The 13400-nt window shown below is 45.9% G+C and overlaps 1 protein-coding gene across 5 annotated transcripts in view; it reads left to right on the top strand.

Moving 5' to 3' along the window:
• DMD (dystrophin) overlaps positions 1 to 13400 on the top strand; it is a 3762639-nt gene that overhangs the window by 1778086 nt on the left and 1971153 nt on the right. The window lies entirely within an intron of this gene.

Genomic DNA, 13400 nt, shown 5'->3' with positions numbered 1-13400 from the left:
CTGCTGCTGATCTGAGCGTAGGGAGAGGTTGCTGCAGCTTCTTCGGAAGCAGGGATAGTGATAGGCAGGGTACATAAAGCCACAAACCGCTTGTGCTGTAGCGATTTCCACTGTCCAATACCACCTTTTGTTTGCAGGACAGTGGAAGCTACATTTTTTTTTCCTCAGCGCTGTAGCTCATTGGGCTGCCCTAGAACGCTCCCTGATAGCTGCGTTGCTTTGTGTGTACGCCGCTGTGTAAACCAACTGCTTTTTTCAAAGCACAAATCCTGTTTTTCCTTCCTTTCTGCACAGCTATCTTGTGTGTTTGTCCACACTTTTGTGTGCAGCAGTCCTTTTACAGCTGCCTGCCATACTTTTCTGAGATAACTGCAGGGAGATAAATATTGTCAAGTCTGCCTCCGTGCCATTGCTGTGTGTGGCATCTCACTCTCATTGTGTGGCACTGAAAACACTGTGTAATACTTGTCCTTTTTTTTTTTTTTTTTTTTTTTAAATTCTCCCTTTTCCAAAAAAAAAATTAGTGGGAGATAAATATTGTCAAGTCTGCCTCCGTGCCATTGCTGTGTGTGGCATCTCTCTCTCATTGTGTGGCACTGAAAACACTGTGTAATACTTGTCCTTTTTTTTTTTTTCCTAAATTCTCCCTTTTCCAAAAAAAAAAATTAGTGGGAGATAAATATTGTCAAGTCTGCCTCCGTGCCATTGCTGTGTGTGGCATCTCTCTCTCATTGTGTGCCACTGAAAACACTGTGTAATACCGGGCCTTTTTTTGGGGCGGGTAAATTCTCCCAGAAAAAAAAAAAAATAGTGGGAGATTAAGATTGGCATTTCTGCTTGAGTGCTGGGCCTGTGTGTGCCATCTGTCTCAAATTATTGGGCCACAGAAAACCTAGTGTGTAACATTGGGCCTGATTTTCCTTTCAGTGTCAGGCACCTATAAAGGTATATATAAATCCTACAGAAGTTTGAGTTCACCTTATAAGTTGTTTTACAGTAACAAATAGTGTTACTTTGGTTACTTTTTGCAAGCAATGAGGAAGTCTAGTGGAAGAGGTCGTGGCCGTGGGCGGTCATTGTCAGCTGGTAATGATGGTAGTGGTGGTGGAGCATCAGGTGGTCGTGGTAAAAGCAGTACAGCACCTAAGTCTCGAGTTGTTGAGCCAGGTTCCTTGTCTGGCAACACAAGGCCTCAAACGCTCTCTTTTCTGGGAGTAGGAAAACCACTTTTGAAGCCGGAGCAGCAGGAACAAGTATTGGCTTTCATTGCTGACTCTGCCTCTAGCTCTTTCGCCTCCTCCTCGGAAAGTGCCAAATGTCAGAGCAGTGCATCGTCAGTGGATACTCCCGGTCAGGGACAAGTCACTTCCTTGTCTTCTTCACCCAGAACAAGAGAGAAGGATGCGTCAGGAGACACAACGGGTTACTCCATGGAGCTCTTTACACATACCGTTCCTGGGTTAGACAGTGAAACAGTTAACAGGCCATGTCCATTAGAAGTTGAATCGGACATGGAGTGCACAGATGCACAGCCACAGCCAGATTACTATGCTTTTCCTTTGACTCAGACCAGAACATTGCCCTCGCAGTGTACTGAGGCAGAATCAAACCCAGCGGAGACTATGGTGCCCCGTCACGGACGCTATACTACCGGCTTACACGGTGACACAGACGAAATCGCACACGACATAGAAGAGGAGGTCATAGATGACCCAGTTGTGGACCCCGATTGGCAGCCATTGGGGGAACAGGGTGCAGGCGGCAGTAGTTCTGAAGCGGAGGAGGAGGAGCCGCAGCAGGCATCAACATCACAACAGGTTCCATCTACCGGGCCCGTATCTGGCCAAAAACGCGTGGCAAAACCAAAACCAGTTGGAGGACAGCGTGGCCATCCGGTTAACCCCTTCACCCCCAAGGGTGGTTTGCACGTTAATGACCGGGCCAATTTTTACAATTCTGACCACTGTCCCTTTATGAGGCTATAACTCTGGAACGCTTTGACGGATCTTGGCGATTCTGACATTGTTTTCTCGTGACATATTGTACTTCATGTTAGTGGTAAAATTTATTCGATATAACTTGCGTTTATTTGTGAAAAAAATGGAAATTTGGCGAAAATTTTGAAAATTTTGCAATTTTCCAACTTTGAATTTTTATGCCCTTAAATCACAGACATATGTCACGCAAAATACTTAATAAGTAACATTTCCCACATGTCTACTTTACATCAGTACAATTTTGGAACCAAAATTTTTTTTTGTGACGGAGTTATAAGGGTTAAAAGTTGACCAGCAATTTCTCATTTTTACAACACCATTTTTTTTAGGGACCACATCTCATTTGAAGTCATTTTGAGGGGTCTATATGATAGAAAATACTCAAGTGTGACACCATTCTAAAAACTGCACCCCTCAAGGTGCTCAAAACCACATTCAAGAAGTTTATTAACCCTTCAGGTGTTTCACAGGAATTTTTGGAATGTTTAAATAAAAATGAACATTTAACTTTTTTTCACACAAAATTTATTTCAGCTCCAATTTGTTTTATTTTACCAAGGGTAACAGGAGAAAATGGACCCCCAAAGTTGTTGTACAATTTGTCCTGAGTACGCTGATACCCCATATGTGGGGGTAGACCACTGTTTGGGCGTATGGCAGAGCTCGGAAGGAAAGGAGCGCCATTTGACTTTTCAATGCAAAATTGACTGGAATTGAGATGGGACGCCATGTTGCGTTTGGAGAGCCCCTGATGTGCCTAAACACTGAAACCCCCTACAAGTGACACCATTTTGGAAAGTAGACCCCCTAAGGAACTTATCTTGATGTGTGGTGAGCACTTTGACCCACCAAGTGCTTCACAGAAGTTTATAATGCAGAGCCGTAAAAATAAAAAATCATATTTTTTCACAAAAATGATCTTTTCGCCACCAATTTTTTATTTTCCCAAGGGTAAGAGAAGAAATTGGACCCCAAAAAATGTTGTGCAATTTGTCCTGAGTACGATGATACCCCATATGTGGGTGTAAACCATTGTTTGGGCGCATGGCAGAGCTTGGAAGGGAAGGAGCGCCATTTGACTTTTCAATGCAAAATTGACTGGAATTGAGATGGGACGCCATGTTGCGTTTGGAGAGCCCCTGATGTGCCTAAACACTGAAACCCCCTACAAGTGACACCATTTTGGAAAGTAGACCCCCTAAGGAACTTATCTTGATGTGTGGTGAGCACTTTGACCCACCAAGTGCTTCACAGAAGTTTATAATGCAGAGCCGTAAAAATAAAAAATCATATTTTTTCACAAAAATGATCTTTTCGCCCCCAATTTTTTATTTTCCCAAGGGTAAGAAAAGAAATTGGACCCAAAAAAATGTTGTGCAATTTGTCCTGAGTACGATGATACCCCATATGTGGGTGTAAACCATTGTTTGGGCGCATGGCAGAGCTTGGAAGGGAAGGAGCGCCATTTGACTTTTCAATGCAAAATTGACTGGAATTGAGATGGGACGCCATGTTGCGTTTGGAGAGCCCCTGATGTGCCTAAACACTGAAACCCCCTACAAGTGACACCATTTTGGAAAGTAGACCCCCTAAGGAACTTATCTTGATGTGTGGTGAGCACTTTGACCCACCAAGTGCTTCACAGAAGTTTATAATGCAGAGCCGTAAAAATAAAAAATCATATTTTTTCACAAAAATGATCTTTTCGCCCCCAATTTTTTATTTTCCCAAGGGTAAGAGAAGAAATTGGACCCCAAAAAATGTTGGCCAATTTGTCCTGAGTACGCTGATACCCCATATGTGGGTGTAAACCATTGTTTGGGCGCATGGCAGAGCTTGGAAGGGAAGGAGCGCCATTTGACTTTTCAATGCAAAATTGACTGGAATTGAGATGGGACGCCATGTTGCGTTTGGAGAGCCCCTGATGTGCCTAAACATTGAAACTCCCTACAAGTGACACCATTTTGGAAAGTAGACCCCCTAAGGATCTTATCTAGATGTGTTTTGAGAGCTTTGAACCCCCAAGTGTTTCACTACAGATTATAACGCAGAGCCGTGAAAATAATTTTTATTTTTTTTCTCAAAAATGATTTTTTAGCACCCAGCTTTGTATTTTTACAAGGGTAACAGAATAAATTGGACCCCAAAATTTGTTTTCCAATTTGTCCTGAGTACGCTGATACCCCATATGTGGGGGGGAACCACTGTTTGGGCGCATGACAGAGCTCGGAAGGGAAGGAGCGCCATTTGGAATGCAGACTTAAATGGATTGGTCAGCAGCCGTCACGTTGCATTTGCAGAGCCCCTGATGTACCCAAACAGTACAAACCCCCTACAAGTGACCCCATATTGGAAACTAGACCTCCCAAGGAACTTATCTAGATGTGTTTTGAGAACTTTGAACCCCCAAGTGTTTCACTAAAGTTTATAGCGCAAAGCCGTGAAAATAAAAATTCTTTTTTTTTTTTTCACAAAAATGATTTTTTAGCCCCCAGTTTTGTATTTTTACAAGGGTAACAGGATAAATTAGACCCCAAAAGTTGTTGTCCAATTTGTCCTGAGTACGCTGATACCCCATATGTGGGGGGGAACCACTGTTTGGGTGCATGACAGAGCTCGGAAGGGAAGGAGCGCCATTTGGAATGCAGCCTTAAATGGATTGGTCTGCAGGCGTCACGTTGCATTTGCAGAGCCCCTGATGTACCCAAACAGTACAATCCCCCCACAAGTGACCCCATATTGGAAACTAGACCTCCCAAGGAACTTATCTAGATGTGTTGTGAGAACTTTGAACCCCCAAGTGTTTCACTACAGTTTATAACGCAGAGCCGTGAAAATAAAACATCTTTTTTTTCCCACAAAAATGATTTTTAGCCCCCCAAATTTTTATTTTCCTAAGGATAACAAGAGAACTTGGACCCCAGAAGTTGTTGTTCAATTTGTCCCGAGTACGCTGATAACACATATGTTGGGGTAAACCCCTTTTTGGGCGCACGGGAGAGCTCGGAAGGGAAGGAGCACTGTTTTACTTTTTCAACGCAGAATTGGCTGGAATTGAGATTGGATGCCATGTCGCGCTTGGAGAGCCCCTGATGTGCCTGGACAGTGGAAACTCCCCAATTCTACCTGAAACCCTAACCCAAACACACCCCTAACCCTAATCCCAACGGTAACCCTAACCACACCCCTAGCCCTGACACACCCATAATTCTAATCCCAACCCTAATCCAAACGTAAATGTAATCCAAACCCTAACCCTAACTTTACCTCCAACCCTAGCCCTAACCCTAACCCTACCCCTAACCCTAACCCTAAACGTGACTGAAATACGTGTCACTAAAATACGTGGCACTGAAATACGTGGCACTGAAATACGTGGCACTGAAATACGTGGCACTGAAATACGTGATACGTGGCACTTAAATACGTGGCACTGAAACACGTGGCACTGAAATACGTGATACGTGGCACTGAAATACGTGGCACTGAAATACGTGGCACTGAAATACGTGGCACTGAAATACGTGATACGTGGCACTCAAATACGTGGCACTGAAACACGTGGCACTGAAATACGTGATACGTGGCACTGAAATACGTGGCACTGAAATATGTGGCACTGAAATACGTGGCACTGAAATACGTGGCACTGAAATACGTGGCACTTAAATACGTGGCACTGAAATATGTGATACGTGGCACTGAAATACGTGGCACTGAAATACGTGGCACTGAAATACGTGGCACTGAAATACGTGGCACTGAAATACGTGGCACTGAAATACGTGGCACTTAAATACGTGGCACTGAAATATGTGATACGTGGCACTTAAATACGTGGCACTGAAACACGTGGCACTGAAATACGTGGCACTGAAATACGTGGCACTGAAATACGTGGCACTGAAATACGTGGCACTGAAATACGTGGCACTAAAATATGTGGCACTGAAATACGTGATACGTGGCACTGAAATACGTGGCACTGAAACACGTGGCACTGAAATACGTGATACGTGGCACTGAAATACGTGGCACTGAAATACGTGGCACTGAAATACGTGGCACTGAAATACGTGGCACTGAAATACGTGGCACTATGACTGTCAGAAAATGTTCATTAAACGGTTAGGGATGAGTTTAGGGGTAGGGTTAGGGTTTGGATCCCTTTATCACCTTGATGGTGGTGGGTGGCTTTTCAGTGTGTTTTCTGTTTTTTTTCGATAAAAATGCATGCGTTTTTAACGCAAACAAACGCATGTGCTTAAAAACGCAAGAAAATACTGCAGGTTGTATTTCTGAAAATGAACGCATGCAGAAAAAAACCGCATGCGTTTGAAAACGCGACCAAACGCGTACAAAAAAAACGCATGCGTTTTTCATGTCAAATATAGGGAAAAAACGCATGCGTTTTTTTGTGCAAAAAACGCTGCAGACAAAAACGCAAGTGTGAAACCAGCGACGCTTTTTATAGCAAAAAAGTTTTTGCGTCTCCACATTTTGAGACCTATAATTTTTCCACATTTTGCTCCACAGAGTCATGTGAGGTCTTGTTTTTTGCGGGACGAGTTGACGTTTTTATTGGTAACATTTTCGGACACGTGACCATTTTTGATCGCTTTTTATTCCGATTTTTGTGAGGCAGAATGACCAAAAACCTGCTATTCATGAATTTCTTTTGGGAGAGGCGTTTATACCGTTCCGCGTTTGGTAAAATTGATAAAGCAGTTTTATTCGTCGGGTCAGTACGATTACAGCGATATCTCATTTATATCATTTTTTTATGTTTTGGCGCTTTTATACGATAAAAACTAAAATATAGAAAAAATAATTATTTTGGTATCGCTTTATTCTCAGGACTATAACTTTTTTATTTTTTTGCTGATGATGCTGTATGGCGGCTTGTTTTTTGCGGGACAAGATGACGTTTTCAGCGGTACCATGGATATTTATATCAGTCTTTTTGATCGTGTGTTATTCCACTTTTTGTTCGGCGGTATGGTAATAAAGCGTTGTTTTTTGCCTCGTTTTTTTTTTTTTTTTCTTACGGTGTTTACTGAAGGGGTTAACTAGTGGGGCAGTTTTATAGGTTGGGTCGTTACGGACGCGGCGATACTAAATATGTGTACTTTTATTGTTTTGTTTTTTTTATTTAGATAAAGAAATGTATTTATGGGAATAATATATTTTTTTTTATCATTATTTATTTAGGAATTTTTTTTTTTTTTTTTCTTTTACACATGTGGAAAAATTTTTTTTTTACTTTTTTACTTTGTCCCAGGGGGGGACATCACAGATCATTGATCTGGCAGTGTGCACAGCACTCTGCCAGATCGACGATCTGCTGTGCAGGGCTGCAGGCTTTCCAAGTGTCTGCTCTGAGCAGACACTCGGTAAGCCACCTCCCTCCCTGCAGGACCCGGATGCCGCGGCCATCTTGGATCCGGGACCTGCGGCGAGGAGGGAGGTAGGAGACCCTCAGAGCAACGCGATCACATCGCGTTGCTCCGGGGGTCTCAGGGAAGCCCGCAGGGAGCCCCCTCCCTGCGCGATGCTTCCCTATACCGCCGGTACACTGCGATCATGTTTGATCGCGGTGTGCCGGGGGTTAATGTGCCGGGGGCGGTCCATGACCGCTCCTGGCACATAGTGCCGGATGTCAGCTGCGATATGCAGCTGACACCCGGCCGCGATCGGCCGCGCTCCCCCCGTGAGCGCCGCTGATCGATGATGACGTACTATCCCGTCGGCGGTCATACGGGCCCACCCCACCTCGACGGGATAGTACGTCTGATGTCAGGAAGGGGTTAAAGAAGCTCAGTCTGCAATGCCTGAAAAGGTATCCGATAGCAGAAAGAGTGCAGTCTGGCATTTTTTTAAACAACATCCAAATGATCAGCGCAAAGTCATCTGTCAAAAATGTTCAACAACCTTAAGCAGAGGTCAGAATCTTAAAAGTCTAAATACAAGTTGCATGCATAGACACCTATCCACCATGCATTTGCAAGCCTGGACTAACTACCAAACGTCCCTAAAGGTTGCAGCACCCTCAGCCAATGAAGCTAGTCAGCAACGCTACATCCCTTCCCTCCCTGTAAGCCGACCATTTCCCACACCACCTGCAGTATCTGTGCAGCTTTCGTCGCCAGGCCAAAGCAGTCAGGGAATCACCAGGTTAGTAGTAGGAAACACTGCATGTAGGGCACCGGCAAGAATACCATCTCCAACCCTCTCTCAGTCACCCATGTCCACCGGCACCATAGCTAGTTCCACGATCTCCAGCTCTCCAGTCCAGCTCACCCTACATGAGACTCTTGTTAGAAAAAGGAAGTACTCATCCTCGCATCCGCGCACATAGGGTTTGAACGCCCACATTGCTAGACTAATCTCATTAGAGATGATGCCCTACCGGTTAGTTGAAAGCGAAGCTTTCAAAGCGCTGATGGACTACGCTGTACCACGCTACGAGCTACCCAGTCGGCACTTCTTTTCTAGAAAAGCCATCCCAGCCCTCCAACAGCATGTTAAAGACCGCATCGTCCATGCACTCAGGCAGTCTGTGACTACAAAGGTGCACCTGACACAGATGCATGGACCAGTAGGCATGGCCAGGGACGTTACGTGTCCATCACGGCACACTGGGTGAATGTGGTGGATGCAGGGTCCACAGGGGACAGCAATATTGGGACAGTTTTGCCTAGTCCACGGTCAAGGAAAGAGTTGGCTGTAGGCGTTCGTCCCCCCTCCTCCTCTTCCTCGTCCTCCTGCAGAAGCGAGAGCTCGTCCACACACCCCAGTCGCACATCCACTCCATCTGCAGCTGCCACTGTTGCACACCAGGTGTGCCATTATGGGACAGCTAGTGGCAAGCGTCAGCAGGCTGTATTGGCAATGAAGTGTTTGGGCGACAACAGACACACCGCGGAAGTTCTGTCCGAGTTCTTGCAGAATGAAACTCAGTCATGGCCGGGCACTGTACATCTTGAGTTAGGCAAGGTTGTGAGTGATAAAGGAAGGAATTTCATGGTTGCCATAGCCCTTTCCCAACTGAAACACATTCCTTGCCTGGCTCACACCTTAAACCTGGTGGTGCAGTGCTTCCTGAAAAGTTATCCGGGGTTACCCGACCTGCTCCTCAAAGTGCGCAGACTTTGCTCGCATATCCACCGTTCGCCCGTACACTCCAGCCGTATGCAGAACTATCAGCGGTCTTGGAACCTTCCCCAGCATTGCCTAATCATCGACATTTCAACAAGGTGGAACTCCACACTGCACATGCTTCAGAGACTGTGCGAACAGAGGCGTGCTGTTATGTTTTTGTGGGAGGATACACATACACGGGCAGGCAGTTGGATGGCAGACATGGAGTTGTCAGGTGTGCAGTGGTCGAAGCTACAAGACCTGTGTCAAGTCCTTCAGTGTTTTGAGGAATGCACATGGCTGGTTAGTGCAGACAACGCCATAATAAGCATGAGCATCCCCCTAATGCATCTGCTGATGCAAAGTTTGACGCACATAAAGGAGCAGGCGTCTGCAGCTGAGGAAGAGGAAAGCCTTGATGACAGTCAGCCATTGTCTGGTCAGGGCCGTGTAGAGGACGCGGTAGCGGGCGAAGAGGAGGAGGAGGACGAGGAGGATGATGGGGATGAGTACTTTTTTAATGAGGAAGCTTCTCCTGGGCCAACAGAAATTAGTGGCGTTGCAAGGCCGGGTTCTGTTTTTTTAAGGGAGACAAGTGACGTAGATTTGCCTGTAACTGCCCCTCAAACCAGCACAACCGGAGATTTGCCAACAGGAACTTTGGCCCACATGGCGGATTATGCCTTACGTATCCTCAAAAAGGACCCACGCATTACTAAAATGATGAGCGATGACGATTACTGGTTGGCCTGCATCCTTGACCCTCGCTATAAAGGCAAATTGCAAAATATTATGCCACATGAGAACCTCGAACAAATCTTAGCAACCAAACAAGCTACTCTTGTAGACCGTGTGATTCAGGCATTCCCAGCACACAGCGCCGGTGATGGTTCTCACACAAGCTGCAGGGGGCTACATGGCAGAGGTGTTAGGGGTGCACCGATCAGAAGTGGCGTTGGACAGAGGGGTTTTCTGACCAGGTTGTGGAGTGATTTCGCAATGACCGCAGACAGGACAGGTACTGCAGCATCTATTCAAAGTGACAGGAGACAACATTTGTCCAGTATGGTTACTAACTATTTTTCTTCCCTTATCGATGTTCTCCCTCAACCGTCATTCCCATTTGATTACTGGGCATCAAAATTAGACACCTGGCCTGAATTGGCAGAATATGCGTTGCAGGAGCTTGCTTGCCCAGCAGCTAGTGTGCTATCAGAAAGAGTATTCAGTGCTGCTGGTTCAATATTAACTGAAAAAAGGACTCGTCTGGCTACCCAAAATGTGGATGATCTCACCTTCATTAAAATGAACCACTCCTGGATTTCAAATTATTTTGCCCCACCTTTCCCGGCTGACACCTAGCTTTCCTATAAAAAGGTCTTGCTTGTGGAATAGTCTTACTGAGTGTTCCAATCTGTTAATTTGCAGCAGCTGTTTGTCCAGCATACGACATGTTTACACTTCCCCCAATGGGAAAAATCCCCCCACGGGGCCGTTGTCTCGCCACTTGGCGCAAGCACCCGTTACAGTGCTGATTGTCTGAAGAGGCGGGTGTGCCCGCTTTTGGTCGACGGCATTGCCACTGGGTCCCTCATAGTACAATGTAGTGTCTCTGGCGGTGGTGGTGCGCACCCAACGTCAGACACGCCGTTGTAACATGAGGGGCCCTGAGGCGGTACCGCCGGCCACAAGAGAGTTCCCCCCCCCAGCTCAAACTGTGCTGTACCACGTGCAAAATTATCTCGCACAGCTCCACCAATGTTTAGTCTATGCACTGACATCATTCAATGCCTGGCACTGACAAACAATACCAATTTGTTTGCATTTATGCTGCTAGTTAAAGTAGTCTGGGTCAGTGTCCTATATTGACACCAGTAAATACTAATTTACTGCCAAATTACTTTGTCATAAACTCTGCAGATGAGCCCACCCCTGTACCTAAGCATGCCACCCTTTTTTTACTTATAGTTGTTTTGCGAGACATTAACATCTATTTGTTTTTTTGGAGTACTAACTGTGTCAGACACTCCTTGCAATACTCCTCCACTGACCACAATGCTGCCTGGCCGTGTATCCATGTAACCGATATAAAACTGCCATGAGCCTATTGTTTGTTATTTTAGGCCTTTGATAGCCTGTCTGCGGCCCCTACTTGCAATACTCCTCCACTGACCACAATGCTGCCTGGAGTGCCTGCCTGTGTATCCATGTAACCGATTTCAAACTGCCATGACTGCCTGCTGTTTGTTATTTTAGGCCTTTGTGAGCCAGTCTGCGGCCCCTACTTGCAATACTCCTCCACTGACCACAATGCTGCCTGCCCGTGTATCCATGTAACCGATATAAAACTGCCATGAGCCTATTGTTTGTTATTTTAGGCCTTTGATAGCCTGTCTGCCGTCCCTACTTGCATTACTCCTCCACTGACCACAATGCTGCCTGCCTGTGTATCCATGTAACCGATATAAAACTGCCATGACTGCCTACTGTTTGTTATTTTAGGCCTTTGTGAGCCTGTCTGTGGCCCCTACTTGCAATACTCCTCCACTGACCACAATGCTGCCTGCCCGTGTATCCATGTAACCGATATAAAACTGCCATGAGCCTATTGTTTGTTATTTTAGGCCTTTGTGAGCCTGTCTGCGGCCCCTACTTGCAATACTCCTCCACTGACCACAATGCTGCCTGCCCGTGTATCCATGTAACCGATATAAAACTGCCATGAGCCTATTGTTTGTTATTTTAGGCCTTTGATAGCCTGTCTGCGGCCCCTACTTGCAATACTCCTCCACTGAGCACAATGCTGCCTGCCCGTGTATCCATGTAACCGATATAAAACTGCCATGAGCCTATTGTTTGTTATTTTAGGCCTTTGATAGCCTGTCTGCGGCCCCTACTTGCAATACTCCTCCACTGACCACAATGCTGCCTGCCCGTGTATCCATGTAACCGATATAAAACTGCCATGAGCCTATTGTTTGTTATTTTAGGCCTTTGATAGCCTGTCTGCGGCCCCTACTTGCAATACTCCTCCACTGACCACAATGCTGCCTGGAGTGCCTGCCTGTGTATCCATGTAACCGATGTAAAACTGCCATGACTGCCTACTGTTTGTTATTTTAGGACTTTGTGAGCCTGTCTGCGGCCCCTACTTGCAATACTCCTCCACTGACCACAATGCTGCCTGCCCGTGTATCCATGTAACCGATATAAAACTGCCATGAGCCTATTGTTTGTTATTTTAGGCCTTTGATAGCCTGTCTGCCGTCCCTACTTGCATTACTCCTCCACTGACCACAATGCTGCCTGCCTGTGTATCCATGTAACCGATATAAAACTGCCATGACTGCCTACTGTTTGTTATTTTAGGCCTTTGTGAGCCTGTCTGTGGCCCCTACTTGCAATACTCCTCCACTGACCACAATGCTGCCTGCCCGTGTATCCATGTAACCGATATAAAACTGCCATGAGCCTATTGTTTGTTATTTTAGGCCTTTGATAGCCTGTCTGCGGCCCCTACTTGCAATACTCCTCCACTGACCACAATGCTGCCTGCCCGTGTATCCATGTAACAGATATAAAACTGCCATGAGCCTATTGTTTGTTATTTTAGGCCTTTGATAGCCTGTCTGCCGTCCCTACTTGCATTACTCCTCCACTGACCACAATGCTGCCTGCCTGTGTATCCATGTAACCGATATAAAACTGCCATGACTGCCTACTGTTTGTTATTTTAGGCCTTTGTGAGCCTGTCTGCGGCCCCTACTTGCAATACTCCTCCACTGACCACAATGCTGCCTGCCCGTGTATCCATGTAACCGATATAAAACTGCCATGAGCCTATTGTTTGTTATTTTAGGCCTTTGATAGCCTGTCTGCCATCCCTACTTGCATTACTCCTCCACTGACCACAATGCTGCCTGCCCGTGTATCCATGTAACCGATATAAAACTGCCATGAGCCTATTGTTTGTTATTTTAGGCCTTTGTGAGCCTGTCTGCGGCCCCTACTTGCAATACTCCTCCACTGACCACAATGCTGCCTGCCCGTGTATCCATGTAACCGATATAAAACTGCCATGAGCCTATTGTTTGTTATTTTAGGCCTTTGATAGCCTGTCTGCCGTCCCTACTTGCATTACTCCTCCACTGACCACAATGCTGCCTGCCTGTGTATCCATGTAACCGATATAAAACTGCCATGACTGCCTACTGTTTGTTATTTTAGGCCTTTGATAGCCTGTCTGCGGCCCCTACTTGCAAT

This window comes from Ranitomeya variabilis, chromosome 3 (assembly GCF_051348905.1).
Source record: "Ranitomeya variabilis isolate aRanVar5 chromosome 3, aRanVar5.hap1, whole genome shotgun sequence".
NCBI classification, from domain to species: domain Eukaryota; kingdom Metazoa; phylum Chordata; class Amphibia; order Anura; family Dendrobatidae; genus Ranitomeya; species Ranitomeya variabilis.
Note: the sequence above shows the minus strand (reverse complement) of the source record. Positions and strands in the feature narration are given on the sequence as shown.